This window comes from Herpailurus yagouaroundi, unplaced genomic scaffold, assembly GCF_014898765.1.
Source record: "Herpailurus yagouaroundi ecotype Mexico unplaced genomic scaffold, PumYag 199, whole genome shotgun sequence".
In the NCBI taxonomy this organism is placed as follows: Eukaryota; Metazoa; Chordata; class Mammalia; order Carnivora; family Felidae; genus Herpailurus; species Herpailurus yagouaroundi.
This window is the reverse complement of record NW_024412430.1, coordinates 12,607,270-12,626,472: the sequence shown is the minus strand read 5'-3', so window position 1 is coordinate 12,626,472 and position 19,203 is coordinate 12,607,270. Positions and strand designations below refer to the sequence as shown.

General features: G+C 44.7%; 1 protein-coding gene across 5 annotated transcripts in view; it reads right to left on the bottom strand.

Annotated features, from left to right (window-relative positions):
- Positions 1-19,203, bottom strand: part of KANK1 (KN motif and ankyrin repeat domains 1) — a 210,569-nt gene that overhangs the window by 190,805 nt on the left and 561 nt on the right. The gene's annotated exons all lie outside the window — the stretch shown is intronic.

Sequence of the window (19,203 nt, the reverse complement as noted above, 5' to 3'; positions counted from 1 at the left end):
GTGGGATAGGTGATGGGGATTAAAGAGTATACATCTATATACACACACATCATGACGAGCACAGAGTAATGTATGGGACTGCTGAATCACTATGCTGTACACCTGAAACTCATCTCACATGTATGTTAACTAATTAAAAAACTTAAAAAAAATAGAAGTTCTCATCATATGGAAAAGAAATTTGTAGCTACATGTTGTCATGGAGGTCAGTTAAACTTAGTGTAGTGATAATTTGGCAAAATATACAAATATTGTATTGTGTCATTCTATTACACAGCTAAAATTAATACACAGATGTATGTCGATTACATCTCATGTTTTTTAAAAATCAACCAATCAGGGGTGCCTGGGTGGGTCAGTGGGTTGAGCGTCTGACTTCCACTCAGGTCAGGATCTCACAGCTTGTGAGTTTGAGCCCAGCTTCGGGCTCTGTGCTGACAGCTCGGAGCCTGGAGCCTGCTTCGGATTCTGTGTCTCCCTCTCTCTCTTCCCCTAACCCACTGACATTCTGTCTCTGTCTCTTTCAAAAATAAATAAATGTTAAAAAAATAAAATAAAAATCAACCCATCAGAAGACACTTCAGCATTCTAATAAAAATTATAGGAACTATGCATGACTCTTGCCTACATAGCCCCTACTCCATATGAAGGCTGTGACCAAAATCCCCTGGCCACCCCCCAAAAAGGGTTCTAAATTTCCCCAATATGTGGATGGAGCATGACCACTCAAGGAACTGAAGTTTTATACCTCGCAGGGAGTTCAATTATAATTTGCGATCTTTCTTTAAAGGTTTCCGATTTTGTCCTTTTTAAACGCTAAGACAGACATTCCCCAGTAAGGGTATTAGCAACAGCTCAGCAGTTTCACTTTTGAAAGAAAAATACCAGGACAGATTCACTAAGCCCTCATAAATTTTAGTTTCTCCAAAAGGCTCATCTCTATTATTCTCTTTACAGCATCATCCACCTTTGAGCGGCTGCCAAAACTGTATTAATTCAGGCAATTAAACAAAACACAATCGACCAGCAAGATAGCAGTAACACATAGAAAAACATCCAGAGATGAAAGTCAAGAGTAATTTACAGAGTAAAATACGGATGTAGACCCTTGAGAAACAGTGAGTGGAAAGTTACCAAATTGTGGGTACAGCTCTCCAACTCATAAAAGATTAATCCGTCCTGTATAAAAACTAGACCCAGTTTTCCATATGTAGGCAGATCTCTGAAGCAGAACTTTTTCAAAACCAACCCCAAAATACAGATGTAATCAATTCCAAACACTGTTTCAGAATCAGCAGACAGGCCATTAAACCTCTTAGAATTAAATATAGTTTTCCATGGCGGTAGATTATGTTGTTGCTTCAATTATCTGCTGCCCTTCCTATAAAAGGATACACGTCCCATTGTCAAGTCACTTATAGTGTCTCCAGATGGAAGAATTAATTATACTTCCCAAACACACTGTTGGTAGGTTTAGCCATGTGACTTGCTAGAGACACCTGAATGTGAGAATGGACACATCAACACAATCATTAATAGTTATGAATGGATTGTTCATTCTCTTTCTCACCCTCTACCATGAGATAACATCCCAGAGTGGAGTGGGTTCACGTCATTGAGCCCAGATCTAGAGCTAGAATAAATGAGACCTGTGGAGAAGAGCCATCGCTGTCATATAATGTGAACAAGAAATTAAAATACGTTGTTTAAGGGTGGCTTAGTTAAGTGTCCGACTTTGGCTCAGGTCTTGATCTCGCAGTTCGTGGGTTCGAGCCCCACGTTGGGCTCTGTGCTGACAGCTCAGAGCCTGGAGCCTGCTTCGGATTCTGTGTCTCCCTCTCTGCTCACCCCCCACCCACACACACACTGTCTGTCTCTCAAAAATAAACATTAAAAATAATTTAAATAGGTTGTTTTAAGTTACTGAGCATCATGTAGCCTAAGCTGATAGATGAAACTATTTCTTTTTTTAAAAAAAATGTTTTAATTGGGGCACCTGGGTGGCTCAGTCAAACATCCAACTTGATTTTGGCTCAGGTCATGATCTCAGTCTGTGAGATCAAGCCCTAGGTCGGGCTCCTCACTGACAGAACAGAGCCTGCTTAGGATTCTCTCTCCCCCCTCTCTCTGCCCTTCCCCTGGCTTGTATTCTCTCTCTCGCTCTCAAAATAAACTTAAAAAAAATTAAAAAATTAAAAAGTAGTGTTTTAATGATCAATGGAATAATTAATACCTAGGGCAACCTAATCAAAGTAGCAAGACACTTAAGCCTTACTGCCAATGAATTTCCATGGTAACCACCTACCTCATATAATAAACTGAAAATCATGTCTTTTCTAATTAAAGTTTTTACCTTTTAAATATGTGCTTTAGAGAGGGGGAAAGGAAACTTAAGTTACTTGTTTGACTGACCTTTAGAACACCTTATTGAGAACAATGGGAGATTCAGAGAAGATTACCGTCAACGGCACACCCTTCCACAGGCAGGTAATTAATCTCTAGCTGATAAAAGAATCAAGGCTATAAACTCAACCGGCAAATCAGCGGCCCAGCAAAGCAAGGAAATGTAACTGTCCATGATTTTATGGCATGCAGAAATCATTCCCCAAAAAGTCCACGTCCACTTTAGCTTTTCTGTACTAGGCTCTGCCCGCAAATCTTACCAATATGAGCAAGACTCGATGATGACCGTAGTTTTTCAAATCATCCATTAAAACAGGACTTGATGAAAATTAGATCTCTCAAACTTTCTTCCAGAAGGCCAAGAAAAAGCTTCAAGACTGCTCTCATAGGTACTCTGATGACAAGATGCATAAATTCACTTAAAAGCTTCCTTGCTGAAGGAAAAATATTCAACACCTTCTCTTGCAAATTCATGATGGGGTTTTGGCAAGGTGGACACCCAGAGAAACTCAGAACACTTACTGTGAGTAAGCTGACCCCGGAGAGTGGGAGAGAGACAATGCTGTACTCTGCCTTCAAAAGTCCTGAATCTGGGGGCCTCTGTTCACTCTATTACGGTTAGCACGTCCATAGTAGATATCAGGAAGGCTATTTGCATTACTAATTTCAAATCAAGTTAGGATCACGGTTTGCTACAACTGGATAAAAGTTATAGCCACAAGGTGTGAATCTTCAATCCATTTGGGCAACTATTCTATAGTCCCTAGATGATACAAGGCAACAGGTCCTTCTGCAAGGCTAGTTTGTGGGAGACCTTGGTAAAGCTTAGCTCAGGAAGACTCTGCAAAAATCAGGATCAAACTGCTGGGGTTCCTGCTTCCAGTCAGGAAGCAAACACAAGAGTCTGATTTGGTTGTAAGGCAGTGAAGAATTTCCTGGGGCTCTTTTTCCCGCTCTTGACCAACTGGGGCAGGAGAACGCATACAAGATGGCACCTGTTTTCTTCCCACACACATTTCCCTTAAAAAAAAAAAAAAAATCCACCCTCCCTTAGCCTTGGTGACTGTTTCCTATGCGATCCCAGCCCCCCTGGCCACAGCTGACTGGACCACAACGACTCCTATTCCCAGGGAGAAAAAAGGAAGCAGAGGCCAAGCTGATCAGCACGGAGGGAGAGACGGCTAGAAGCAGAGAAAGGTGGTCTGTATGCTGGAGACCAGCTCCCCCAAGTGCCCAACAGGAATCAACTTCCTAAGCCCCCCGGTTCCCAGGAGGGATGGCTGGACTACTACGTTTTGTGGTTTTACTGGGTTCCCTCCAACAAACTCCTTACTGCTGATGCTGCTTTAAGCCAGTTTAAGTGAGTTTCTCTCTTTTTGTAGCCAATAAGCCTAGCTGGTTTGCTGTAAATCTTGTTTTTTAATTTATAAGTGTTAGATCTCAGGGAGCTTTTACAATGAAGGACTAACAGTCCTACACGCATACAGTAAAATTATAAACCTTAAATATTAATCACGATGAATTCTTACAAATGAACACATTCATGTCATCAACAACCATCAAGGTAGGCATCATCAGGATCCCACAAGCCCCCACTGTCCTTCCCTAGTCAGTACCTCCCCATGCACCTCCCCCCCCTGCCCTATTCTTCTATTCAGCATTGATTTTGCCTCTTCATATAAAAGCAATCACACAATGTGTACATTTATGGCTTCCTTTATTCAATATAGTAACGAAGTTACTCAGTATAGGGGCGCCTGGGTGGCTCCGTCAGCTAAGCATCTGACTTCAGCTCAAGTCATGATCTCATAGCTCATGGGTTCGAGCCCCACATCAGGCTCTGTGCTGACAGCTCAGAGTCCAGAGCCTGCTTTGGATTCTGGGTCTCTCTCTCTCTCTGCCCCTTCCCAACTCACACTGTCTCTCTCTCTCCCTCAAAAATCAATGTTAAAAATTTTTTTTTTAATTACTCAAAATAACGTATCAACATTCATCATGTTGTTCCGTATAGCAGTCATTTATTCATTTTCATTGCTGTGTAATATTTTACTACATAACCATGCCACAATTTATCTACCTGTCCATGGGTATTTGGACAGTTTTTCTTATCTTACTATCCTTCTATTATGAACCTTTTGCAAGTGCTTCTGGTGCACAGCTGCACTCATTCCTGGTGGGCATATGTATCTAGGAATATAATTACTGAGTCACAGAACATGTCTTTGTCTAGCTTTCCAGTAGGTCCAAAGTGGTCAAACCAATTTGTACTTCTATCAGAAGTTCTTGAGAGTTTGAGTTCTTCCATACCTCCATTAAGATTTGGCTATCAGGGTTTTGGGGGGGGGGGGGTGTTTTGTTTTTCTTTTTTAATTTTTTTTAATATTTATTTTTGAGACAAAGAGAGACACAGCATGAGTGGGGGAGGGGCAGAGAGAGAGGGAGACACAGAATCTGAAGCAGGCTCCTGGCTCTGAGCTGTCAGAGCCAGACACGGCTCGACCTCGTCAACCGTGAGATCATGACCTGAGCCAAAGCCGGACGCTCAACGACTAAGCCACCCAGGAGCCCCTGGTTTGTTTTTTTTACTTCAGTCTTTTGACTATGTGTTGGTATTTTACAGCAGTTTTAACTTGCATTTTCCTTTTTAAATTTTTTATTATTTTTGAGAGAGAGCGCGCACACATGCGTGCAAGCCAGGGAAGGGCAGAGAGAGAGGGAGACAAAGAATCCAAAGCAGGCTCCAGGCACCGAGCTGTCCGCACAGAGCCCAACGCGGGGCTTGAACCCACGAACCGCGAGATCATGACCCGAGCCAAAGTTGGACGCTCAACTGACTGAGCCACCCAGGCACCCCTAACGTGCATTTTCCTGATGACCACTTACACAGAATGCCCCTTCTGCTCATTTTTAAAATTAGGTTTTGTTTTTCTTGTTGATTTGTAGCTGCTCCTGACACATTCCGGACAAGCTGCTTGTTGGATATGACAAATATCGTCTACCTTATGACTTATCTTTCCTCTTCCTTGTACTGCTAAATCAAAGTTCTTGATTTTAATGAACACGAGAACAGGCAAAAGAGTACACGTTGCTGTGAGAAAAAGACCCAATCGTCTGGGCTCCATATAGTCACCTGATTTAAGAAAAGTTAAGTAGTAGGGGCACCTGGGTGTTTTAGTCAGTTAAGCTTCCACTTTCAGCCCAGGTCAATCTCACGGTCAGTGGGTTCGAGCCCCACATCGGGCTCTGTGCTAACAGCTCAGAGCCTGGAACCTACTTCACATTCTGTGTCTCCCCCTCCTTCTGCCCCTCCCCTGTTCACACACTCTCTCTCTCTCTCAAAAATAAACGTTACAAAATTAAAAAAAAAAAAAAAAAGAAGGAAAAGTTCACTAGTTAACTCAATGGACCCAGCCTTTGCACAGGCCTGGGACTCTCAACACAATGTTACTAACTTCATTCCCCCTCATTACTATCTTCATTCACGCCATCTTCAGATACAATCGATCACCAATTTAACAACCAGTAGTGGGCGCATTTATGTGTGTTTATCAAGTGTATTTACGCATTCTATCCTAGAAGCATGATTATAAATGGCGTGTGGTTTGCACCACCAGCCGCTAGTAGTCCCAGAACATGCTTCCATCACTGCTCTGCGTAAGCAGCATCCGTAGGGAGTTACTTCCCAGAAGCGATGCATGGAGCGCTAACCTGGGGTCCCAGGACCCGATCTCATTTGTTGCCTTCCTGGTGCCTCCAGACACAAGCACCCCAACCTCAGTGACCAACAGCAATTACCCGGAATCCCGTTATCCTGAACAACCTGCAAAAGCTTCCCTGGCTGTGGCAGCAGGCAGGGCAACAGGCTTCTCGAGTGATCCAGATTTTAACAAAGCTCAGCCTGCCTCACAAGGCTACTACCTTGCTGATCATCCGGGCTCCTCTGCCCCGTACCTCTCGTCACCCCCAAGTCACAGGCAAAGACACATGATCTGGCTTGGCCACAATCCTGCAAGACGCTGCAGAGAGAGAAGGGTGGTGGCACTCCTCAGAGTTGGGGGCTCCTGCGGGATCCGGGTCTCTCCCTTTTACTTGTTCCCAGGGTTCTTCTTTGGTCCACTGTGTGCCACAATGGCCCTTTCTCTGCTCCTCTGGCCATAAGCAAACAGGATGGCTTTTTTGAGATGTTATTCCAGGGGGGCTTACAGTCAGGAAATACCATATCTTAGACGTTTCTTCCCTTATCTACCCTCCCCGCTTCCTCCCCTCCCCACCAAGCTACATACACTTCAACACCAGGGCAGAATTCCATTGTTTCTTTTCAGACACACGGAGGCAAAGGAAATATACACCTGACAGGAAGCTTAAGAACTGAGACTCTAGGGGCGACTGGGTGGCTTAGTCGATTGAGCATCTGGCTTCTGCTCGGGTCAAGATCCCAAGGTTTGTCGGTTTGAGTCCCACATCGGGCTCTGTGCTGACAGCTCAAAGTGTGGATCCTGTTTCAGATTCGGTGTCCTCCTCTCTCTGCTCCTCCCCCACTCATGCCATCTCTCTCTCAAAAATAAACAAACATCTAATTGAGACTCCAGAGCCCAGACTCTTGACCGCTGCCCTGTATTGAATCAGACCCATTTAACCTCACCAGTCCAAAAATAAAGGTCAAAACCAGGGAAGAAAGTGAGAAAGAAAAGGCTGTCCTGGGCCATGGAGGGTCAAGGAGAGAAACGGAGCTAGTGAGAATGAGGCACATTTTCCACATATTCTGCACCCCTAGCCAGCCTGAAACCCAGGCTAAAATGGACATCAACTGTGAACAACGGCTTGAGGTCAGGACTCAGATCAGATAAACAGGTGAGCACTGTTATTTGGTCAAACTGGATGTGACGCCCAAGGCTCACAACACTTTTTCTTGGAAAGAGCAAGTTCCCAAGAAAATGATTCATCAACTATATACATGTCAAGCCCTTAAGCAGTATTTCCTCCTCTTGCTCGCAAAGGTGATGGACAGGAAAGACGGACTTTTTTTCCCCATTGTAGTAAAGCTGCTTTATTTACTGGTTCTGGGCTGGTTCAGAGATCTCAAGCTTCTTATCCACCCCTGACTTCAAGAGGTAAACCTCTGGCCGCCCTTCCCAGCAGCAGGCAGAACCGAGCCCAGATGCCGGAGCACCGATTCTGAGTGGGCAATACTGTTCTCTGGAAGGTGTGCAAGAACTTTATGAGCATAAGGGATTTCATTAAAGGCAAACGAAGGTCTTCCCATCAGGTTCCTCTGGTTTCTCATGATTATCCCCAACAGGAGCCTCTCGTTTCTGGAGGTTGGCTAAAATAAACCTAAAAAACAAGCAACGAGAGACCATTCACTTTCTCTATTAAATACAACTCTCCCGGAAAGAAAGGGACAAATAATGCATGGAAAGTTGTGTCCTGCCGCCTAAACATTTGAGTCTTTCCCCAGAAGTGAAGGGACAGGGGGAGGTCTTCGGGCACCTCACCTCTTTCTTCCATTTGCTACTGCCTTTTTCCCGTACCTTGGTCCTGCCCTATTCTACACTTCCAATTTTTTTTTAACTTTATTTTTTAGTTTTTAAAATTTACATCCAAATTAGTTAGCATATAGTGCAACAATGATTTCAGGCACAGACTCCTTAGTGGCCCTTACCCATTTATCCCATCCCCCCTCCCACAACCCCTCCAGCAACCCTCAGTTTGTTCTCCATGAGTCTCTTTTGTTTTACCCCCCTCCCTGTTTTTATATTATTTTTGTTGCCCTTCTCTTATGTTCACCTGTTTTGTCTCTTAAAGTCCTCATATGAGTGAAGTCCTATGATTTTTGTCTTTCTCTAATTTCACTTAGCATAATACCCTCCGGGTTCCATCCACGTAGTTGCAAATGGCAAGATGGCATTCTTTTCGATCGCTGAGTAATACTCCACTGTATGTATATACCACATTTTCTTTATCCATTCATCCATTGGCTCTTTCCATACCGTGGCTATTGTTGATAGTGCTGCTATAAACATGGGGGTGCAGGTGTCCCTGTATCCCTTGGATAAATGCCTAGTAGTACAATTGCTGGGTCACAGCGCAGTTCTATTTTTAGTTTTTTGAGAAACCTCCATACTGTTTTCCAGAGTGGATGCACCAGCTTGCATTCCCACCAACCATGCAAAAGAGATCCTCTTTCTCCCCATCCTCGCCAACATCTGTTGTCGCCTGAGTTGTTCATGTTAGCCATTCTGACAGAGGTGAGGTGGTATCTCACTGTGGTTTTGATTTGTATTTCCCTGATGATGAGTGATGTTGAGCATTTTTTCATGTGTTGGTTGGCCATCTGGATGTCTTCTTTGGAGAAGTGTCTATTCATGTCTTTTGCCCATTTCTTCACTGGATTATTTGTTTTTTGGGTGTTGAGTTTGATAAGTTCTTTGTAGATTTTTGGATACTAACCCTTTATCTGGTATGTCAATTTGCAAATATCTTCTCCCATTCTGTCAGTTGCCTTTTAGTTTTGTTGATTATTTCCTGCTTTGTGCAGAAGCTTTTAATTTTGATGAGGTCCCAATAGTTCATTTTTGCTTTTGTTTCCCTTGCCTCTGGAGACGTGTCGAGTAAGAACTTGCTGTGGCCAAGGTCAAAGAGGTTTCTGCCCGCTTTCTCCTCAAGGATTTTGATGGCTTCCTGTCTTACATTGAGGTCTTTCATCCATTTTGAGTTTCTTTTTGGGTCTGGTATAAGAAAGTGGTCCAGGTTCGTTCTACTGCATGTCGCTGTCCAGTTTTCCCAGCACCACTTGCTGAAGAGACTGTCTTTATTCCATTGGATATTCCTTCCTGCTTTGTCAAAGATCAGTTGGCCAGACGTTTGTGGGTCCATTTCTGGGTTCTCTATTCTGTTTCATTCATCTGAGTGTCTGTTCTTGTGCCAGTACCTACACTTCTGATTTGTATATAGTGTTGAAGTTGCTGCTTTGTTTTCATACTGACGAGATCGCATTGCCCCAAGAGCCACAAACAAATGGGAACTGAATTAAAAAAATAACACTTCTGACAAAACAGAGTCCATTGAACTTGGGAAAAGTAACTTAAGAGTACCCTCATGGCTCCAAGTTCACACACACACACACACACACACACACACACACACACACACAAGGCTGTAGGAAACAAAACGGGACTCAGATGCATGCCTGGCAGTGGGGTGTGTGTGTGTGTGTGTCTCAAATCTTGTTAGGACAAATCTCTTTTCAACCCAAATGTTTCAACTTCAGCGGATGGAAACACAGAATTCCTGAATGAGTAAAGGATAAAAAAGTTACCACACAGCGAGTACCTAAACCATGGTGATGCCCGATCCACTGACACCTTTCAGACCTTCGCGCAGATCTGGTGGCCTTTGGATGTTACGGATATAATGATGCATATGCATGCCGCGAATACTTCTGAATGCCCACAAAGCACAAGCTAGCCAGTCCCCTTCTATTTGATCACTCCCTAACAAGCCCCCGCTGTTCCTCTGGCCAGTGCCTCCCACTCACCCATACCTCGGTCATTCTCAGCATGGCCAACAATTCTCCCATCCCTTCCCCCCAACGAAAACCTATCAGAACACAAGTTCACATGACTTCATGAGAGGATTAGTCTGGAATTCCCTCAACTTAAAAAAAAAAAAAATTTTTTTTAAACAATATACAGCAACTTCCACAGCAGTGAATATTTGCACTGCTTCTCCCAACTGTTACTAAAACCCTGCCTCGATTAAGACACGGAGTTGTAGGAAGTAAACTCCAATCATTGCTGGCCTGACCTCCTCTCCCAGATCTGGATTGAGTCAACTCCCCCCTGACTCTTGAACTGTTAACTCTGAAAGGAGATCAAAGGGTGGGGTGTCTCTGGAGGCAGAGAAGTCTTACTCAGCTCTCAAGGTCAGAAGCCTGGCTTTCCCAAAGACACTCAGGCTGAGCCACCCAGGATTTCATCTTGCCACCAAGCTGCCACACAGTCTCAAATACCTTAAAGGTCCTGAAGACAAATAGTGCCTACCCCCTGACCAGCAACACCCCCCACCCCATGATACTTAAAAGGAGAAAACATTTGCACTGAATAACTACAAAGGGGGGGGGGGGGAGGCTGCATTCCTAAGGACACAATCCTCACAAAGAAACAATGGAAAACATAAAACAGGCACCTTGAGTAGAGGCTGAAGGATGAAGTTTCAAAAGGCCAACAAGAAGTAAATCGCAACAAAGTCTAGCACATCAAATCACATGTTACCTTTCATCAAAAGGAACTCGTTTTGTTTTTCTAAAGAAATGGCAACAACTTAGCATGCCACTGACTTTACACAATATCCAATGTCTCCCTGGGTTGACAACCCCTTTCTTTTTTTTTTGTTACCTTTAAAAATTCTGCACCAAGAGCTCAAGTTTTGTTTTGCTTTTCCTTGTGGAAGTTTAATTCCCCGCCAACTCCAGAATTCTCCTACAAATATGTCGTGGTCAGTGGCAGACATCAGTAGCTCAACTTAACCAGAAAAGTTCTAAGGCTATCATGAGGTGAGCAAAATCTTGGTCTTCAAATATACCGAATGCCTTAATTCTCCTGCAGAGTTTATTTGTAAAGTTTTGTTTACTTCTATTAATAGTGAATCCCTTGACCTGCATCTCCTACCAAATTAAAAGAGAAAAATCCCACGAGAACCGAATTTTATAGCATGGAGAAACAGAACAGCTAGAGCAGTTAAAAAGTGGACATGAAATCTCTAGGTGAATTTTTTTTTAATGTTTATTTTTGAGACACAGAGAGCGAGCGAGTGAGCGAGCGAGAGGGAGGCTGAGTGGGGGAGGGGCAGGAAGAGAGGGAGACACAGAATTCTGAAGCAGGCTCCAAGCTGTCCACACAGAGCCCAGCGCCGGGCTCGAACCCATGAACTGAGAGATCGTGACCTGAGCCAAGTCGGATGCTTAAATGACTGAGCCACCGAGGAGCCCCTCTAGATGAATTCTGTAACTCGCCTAATCTCTTCTCTCTCACTATGCTGTAACATAAAATCCTATGAGCGCTTTTTTGAGGTGCTCACCTTACTAGTCTGGGGGATTCAATAATGCATATTTACAACTGGCTAAAATAAGACAATGGAGAAGAAGAAGCTTTAGAACAACTAGAACTCACAACTGCTGGGCATTTAAATGAATACAACCATCCCGGCAATCTCCACTACAGAATTGTGCAGCCCAGCAACCCCACTCCCAGACGTGCATCCGACAGAAATGTATACATACGTTCACCAGAACACATGCACAAATCTGTTCATGACAGCGCTGTCCATGCTGGTCCTGAAGTGGAAACAAATGACCCAACGCACGTCTCCAGGAGGACGGATTCAACAGTGGTATAGGCACACGAGAGAACACAATGAAACCACGAAAAGAACAATCCATAGCCACACAAAACAACGCGGATCAATCTTACGAACACAACATGCGGTGAAAGAAGCCAGACACAGAGGACACACTCTGTGAGTCCATGTACTGAAGTCCAAACACTGACCAAAGGAGTCTTTGATATTAGATGGATACTCCAGGGCCAGGAGTAGGGACTTGAAAGCCATGGGATACCAAGAGGAGAGGCTTGGGTCCGTGGCTCTGTTTGGGGAAAGGGAAATGAGCAAGTATTTGGCAGCCAAGTGGCAAATAGCATCATATAATACAGACAATCACCACCCCTAAAAAGGGCTGCTCTTAAGCTGTTTTTATTTTATTTAATTCATCTAGAGAGACAGCGCGCGCATGGGGGAGGCAGAGAGAGGGAGATACAGTATCTGAAGCAGACTCCAGGCACAGAGCCCAACGCAGGGATCGAACTCACCAACTGTGAGACCATGACCTGAGCCGATGCCCAATGGACTGAGCCAGCCAGGCGCCCCTTTATTTTATTTTTATTTTATTTTATTTATAGAACAAGCGGGGGTTAAGTAGTTATTTTTATAGCAGAGAGCAGTTCTGTTGACGAGGAGGAGGGGGCAGAGAAGCGGGAGGGAGAGGGAGAGAGAAAGAGGGAGGGCGAAGTCAGCTTCATTTCTACCCTTAGTCTAATTATTTTTTCATATTTTCCCCAAGGTCAATGGGTGAAACCAGTCAGAATTACCAACAGGAAGCTAAACAAATTTAGCCAAAAATGTAATGCAGGCATCCACACATTTACATTCTTACCTATAATCAAGCCAAAAACTATATAAAAAAGGAGTTTTATCTGCAACACACAATAAATGTGAACCCTCAACAATAGAAGTTCCTGAGTGCTTCTCTGGGGACCAGGTAATTATAAAAAGGGATTAGTATGTCTTCTGAGTGTTAAACTAAGCCCCATTGCTCAATTCCATTAACTAATTAAAAAAAAAAAAAAAGAAAAACAACTTCCAACAGAGCTACAGGGTTCCTGACATTACCAGAAATACATAACTGTTCCCAATTAACTGATTGCCTCTGTAATGAAAAAAGCATGAGGATATTTAGTTCTAATAGGTTTTTCTGGTCTGTATATCCGTACACAAACACACAACTCAACCACGTATATGTTTCAAGATTCTTCGTCAGTGAGAATATCATTTGCTTTCATCATTCAGACTGTAAACATAAAGCTCAAAGAAGAAAAAGGCAAACAGGTATCAGAGTTTAAAGGCCAAAGCTAGAAAATAAAAACAGTTGGATTAGGTCACCTGCTATGCTGGGGGGGGGGGGGGACACGCTGACGAGCAATTCACACGTCTAGTGCCTGGAGTGTTTAATAAGAGCCCCACTGTTAGGCCTTCCTCCTCGACAGTTTTGTTCTTTTCCATTGCTGAAATACACACACACACACACACACACACACACACACACACACACGCACACACACACGCACACACACTCAACAAACCTTAGTTTTCCATTTCTCCATGGCCTTGTCAAGTATGGAATGCTTTATTTAAAATCATAAAGGTAAATGGAAAAAAAGAACTAAAAATCACTAGATAAAAATTAGGGAATATCTAATAAAATTGGGGGGCAGAGGGGAGACGAAGAGAGGTAAGGGGTATTATTAATTCCCTTTTTTCAAATGTGTTGAAATCACGTGTAGATTGTGGCAGTTTAAAAAGGTTCCAGATTTGTCGACACTCTTCCCGTCGAGTGGCACATTCATGTTTCCTCCCCTTCCAGTCTGAGCAGGCTTCTGACTGATCCAATGGATAGTTTGGTGAAAGGAAAGTCATGTAACTTCTAAGGCTAGGTAGCTTCCAACTGGTTCTCTTGAGGCATTCTAGCTCAAGTTAATTGCATTTGTCCATCTGGAGAGTATTTTTAGATGAGATTAACGTTTTAATCAGTGAACATTAGGTAAAGCAGACTGCTCTCTATAACGTGGGTGGGCCACACCCAATCAGTTGATGGCCTAAATGGAACAAAAAGATCAGCTTCCCCAAACAGGAGAGCATTCTCCAGTAAACTGCTTTGGTCTTCATCTGCACCACCTGCTCTTCTGGGTCTCCAGTCTGCTGGTCCACACTGCAGATTTTGGCCTCAGCAGCTCCCATAATCCTGTCAGCCAAACTCCTTAAAGTATATCTTTTTTTAAGAAATATATGCACATCCTATTTGTTCAGTTTCTCCGAGGAACGCTGATTAATACATGAAGGGAGCTGGTGGCCAGGCCACCAGTCCGACTACCTGGGGCCACCATGCTGAAGTCCCCATATGTAGTAATACTCTGGCGAACAGTCAACACGGAGCCTGGTCTCCTGGCCATCCCGGCCAAGGCCTGGGGCATTGGAGCAAAACCTCCTTGGACCCTCCAGACCAGCCAATTTGCCAGTGGAGTGCCACACAGAGACCTCCATCAACACCACAAGCAGCAGCCAAGCCCTGCCTGACTCTATAACCCACGGAATCCCAAACACCATTAAAATAATTGTTTAAGGTAATTTGCTACACAATAATCACCAAAAGAACTAAAAATACTTAACACAAACACCGGAGACTGGAGCTGAACAGGCACCCAAGAGTGAAGGGTTTTTGTTTTCATTTTAAATGTCTCTGTTGTTTGCATTATTTTATGTACAAATATAACTTCAGAAAGGTATGAAAAACTAAAACGACAGCAAATGTGTTTAGTCTTCACAGTGTACCAGGTAGCTTTCCAAATGCTCCGTAAGGTTTTTAACTCATTTAATCTTCAAATAACCACACGAGGGGAGGGCTTTTATTACCCCCTTCTTATGGACGGGAAACTGAAACACAGAGAGGTTCAGTAACTGTGCCAAAGGCCACACGGCGGAGAGGTCTGTAGGATATTAAAGGAGACTGGGCCTTGAAAAATGAATACAGGTGGGGAGTAAAGCAAAGGGCATTGCAATGCAGGCCACAGCTTTTGAATAAGCAAGGCAGTCTGGTAGTGCTTAACAGGTCAGTCACATGCTTAGGTCACACAGTGAGGCCACTCAGGTGAATGGCACCTTGAGATTATACTCTTTGTCCAGCGGCTTGTAACTGCTTAGCCAGCCTGGTTGTCTTTCCGCCCCTCACGCCACCAGAAAGAGCCATGAGTATCAGAAAATCCCACCCTTCTGCCCTCCTACTACAACTCTGTATCTTTCTATCTCCCCACTTGCCATGAACTCTGGGAGGGTCTAAGCGTCTGACTTTCCCCACTAGGGCCTTGCAGAAAATAGAAACATAATTTTCACTAAAGGTAAATGGATACTGGCTTATTCTATGTGCAAGTTGGAGGAGTGGTCTTCACCTCAGAGCAATTTTTGCTGCATTTTGAGAGCCAAGAGGAGGGAAGAGCCATCAATCAGGCAAAGAAATGCTCACTGGACAAAAAAAATCTGACACGTGTTCACAATCGAACCCCATGATACGGACTTTAAAGTAAAAATATATTCTCCCAGGGGCACCTGGGTGGCTGGCTCAGTTGGTTACTCACCTGACTTTGGCGCAGGTGATGATTTTGTGGTCCGTGGGTTCAAGCCCTGCACCCGGCTCTGTGCGGACAGGCTCCGGAACCTGGAGCCTGCTTCAGATTCTTTATCTCCCCCTCTCTCTCTCTGCCTCTCCCCAACTTGAGCGCTCTCTCTCTCTTAAAAAAATTTTAAGTTTTTTCCCAAAAAGCTCTAATCTTTTTTTCTGCCTTTATATTATTTCACCAATTTTCATGATCTTCCAGAGAAAGAATGGTAGGAGACCAGCATCATCCCCACTGTCCAGAACAGCCTGTGCCCTGTTAATCTCTCTTCTTCAAATGGCTTGGTGGTATTTTCTTCAGAGATATCTGCTCCCTTGTCAATTTCTAAGGCTCCCTTAAAGCTCAGCTCAAGTAGTACCTTTCAGGAAAGCCAATCCTAATCATCCAGGCAAAAAAGATCTCTTGACTCAGAGCTCATAGAAGCATTCACTATTTGTTAAGTGAATTAAACACTCCTGTGTTTCCTATAAGGATTGTGCCTAGTGCTTTTAATTCTTACATAGAATTTCTGGACAACCAGCTACTTAATGGCATGATTCCTCTTGTATCCCCTGAAACTCCTAGCTCAGTACCTTTGCAAAAAGCATCATATAAAGAAAAATTGTACGTGACTGGTCAATGAAATTACAACAATAGTTGCATTTACACTATTGAATAAGGTTATCAGGATCAAAGTCACCATTACTTGGAGAATTACATTACAAACCAATGAGATACCTTTTTGTAGGTAATGTATTAGTAATTTAAAGATTTCTCTCATCAACTGTGTACTAGATGCAAGGACAGCTCGATTCTGCAGGAAGTAGGGGAACTACATGTAGCCACAGCCATGAAAAAAAAAGTCCCCAGTTTGTGAAATCATCCCCCCGGGGGGGGGGGAACTATACGCATAAAGATGATTTCTGCAGTAATATATACCAGTACAAGTCCAAAAAATTAACAATCATTGCCAGTTATGGGGGGATTATTAACTAGAAACCTGTCCATGGGGTTGTGGATGTGTGCAGGAATTAGAAAGTCATGGAGACTAAAGCAACATGGAGATCTACTTTAAGAGAAAATACAAAATCGAGCAGACATGGAAATGCACTGGAAGGACACAGAGCTGAAATAATCCAGCTCCTGGAACGGGGTAAATATGGGTCACCTTTTGTCCATTTGCAAAACTCTCTGTAGATTTACTGCTTTTGCAATTTACAACAGGACAGAACTCTCACACACTGCTAGTGGAAATACAAACCATACGATCGCTTGGGCTTCTGTTCAGCAGTGTCTGCTAAACTTAACAGTTTAGAACTCAACAATTCTAAGTATACACTCAAACCCAATGTGTACATGTGCTAAAACGTTCACAGCCAGGCTACGGGCCATAGACAGACAGAATCTGGAAACTACCAAAACACCCATCAATCCCAGGACGGGTAAGTAATTTGAGGTATAATCACGATGGAATATTGCACAGCAAAGACGAGTGAATTACAGCCACTTGCAACATCAGTAAAACTCACCAACATCATTTTGAAAGAAGACAGATTAAAAACAAACAACAACAACAAAAAGCAACGTATTAGATGATACCATGCATAGAGAGCATGACAACAGGCAAAACTGATCTGTAGTGGCAACAGTGGGTACCCTGGGAAGAAAAAAATGACCTGAACAGAGCAGGAGTCCCCCACAATATGGCAACACTCTCTCTTGATCTCAGCGTGCATTCTAGGTTTAGGTTCACTGTGAAAATTCACCAAATTGTACGCTTAGGATGGTATGTTACAGTTTAACGATTACTTCAAGAATTGGCATTAAGGCGAGCCACCCATGCAACATGCCAGGTGCAACAGAAGCATAAAATGTCCCCCAACATTTGAAACCAACTTGACTTCTTGGTTTGACTGCAGGGCAGAAGAGAAGTGGGGAGGCTGCTGGGTAGCTTAGACAGCTTCACCTCTGCTCCCTGAAATGCGATTTTTAAAACATGCACAAATAATCCAACAAATGCCCGAGGGACAAGTCTGCGATTTTCACGGACATCTCCCATCTCCCCTCGCGGCTTCTGAACCTGCTCACCCTACAGGCCTCAGCTGCCAAATGCACTGCCCCTTTAGCTTTGCTCCTGCCCCCTCCCCATCGCGTTTTCTCCCACTACACCCCCTCCGCTCCTCCTCCGAACTAGGTGGTTAACACAAGAGCACATCAGCTCATGAAACTATTTGTGAGTAAATGCTGACATCACAAAATGAACCCAAGTCTTGACTGTATGGATTCCAGGGGCCATTTGCCTGTGGTTTCTTTCCTTGGGGCCAATTTAGAGGATTTAAAAGAAAACTATTTTTAAAACTGCACTCCTCTTTTGTTCTATCACCTTTCCCCCCAAAACACACACATAGACAGAACTCACTTTTGCTGAGGTGGAGCCTCAACTAGAGTCTCACAAAGTGCGCTAAAGCATCCTTGTGCCCCCAGGGGGGAAACGCATCCCTCCAGTGTGTCTTCAAAGGAGGCCACCATTCTGCCAATGGCCTGAGGCTCTCTTGCATCTTTAGACACTAATCCCACCACAAGACAGCCCCTACTATTAACAGCCCCAAATCTATTAAAAAAGAACCCAAGTTTCTAATTCAATCTCTACCTTGGGAAAACCTCACCTTAACAGGAGAGAGGGAGGCTGAGGGAGGGTGAAATGAAAAGCGCTCATGGGGATGGGGTTTCTTGGGGGGTGATGAAAAAACTGTTCTGGAATTAGTGATAACGGTAGAACCTGGTGAATATACTAAAAACCACGGAACTGCACATTTTTTTTAAAAGAGTGTATTTATGGCCTGCTTATTAGATCTCGATTTTTTTTTTAAATAACTAAAACGTGGGAGTGCCCCACTTTTTACTAGAGAAGGTTGGATGAAAGGAGCAATTAGCAGGTGAACAGCTAAGCACCACCTAAGAATCAAACTGACTAAACCCGTGAATTAAAAAAAAGGCGAAACAGGTCCTGATTTCCATCCAACTCAGAGGTGCGAGGAGGGGTGGGGGTGGGGGGGCGGAATGGAGGCGGGACAAGAAACTGCACAATTACACGTTTGGAGGATTACCCCTCCTTGTTCGTTGGGTTCTCCTGCAGATAGATTTCATTAATTAATCCGACGAGACGAACCTCGTTCAGAGGAGGTGCAGGCAGCGAGCGCTGGGGGACGCCACAGATTGTTTTTAACGCTAACTCGCCCCAAGCCGTCACCCATCACCCCGGGGCAGCGCGGCTCCCACTAACCCGCAGGACCCACCACCAGGAGCTGTCTCCCAAAGTTCCCCGGGAACCCAGATGGGGGGTGCGGGGGAGAGTGGGCAAGGGGTGGTGGCTGCCCAGAGCGCAGGATGCGCGGGTTTGCTCAAGCGGCCGGGGAGAGGGGGCGTCGGGGACCAACTCCGCTCGCACCCTCCCTGACCTGACGCCCCGGATCGCCCAGGAGCCCGCGCCGCGCTGGCCAGGGTCCGGCCCCGGAGGCCCCGGGCTCTCCCGCCCTTCCCCCACATCCCGACCCGTCCGACCCCGGCCGGAGCCATCTCGGGAGTCGGCTGAGCGCGGCTGAGACCACCTGCCGCTCTGGGATACACAGAGAAAGGGGTCCGCCGCCACTCCCCCTGCGGAGCGGAACCGCGAACTTCACCCGCTGACGCCGCGGGGAGGGTCCTGCACCCCGTCCCGGGCTCGCACAGGACCCGAGGGTACCCCAGCGCCGTGCGTCCGCACCCTCCCGTCCCCGGCCCGGACTTCCCCGCTGCCCCGACCGGCCGAGCCCGCCCCCCC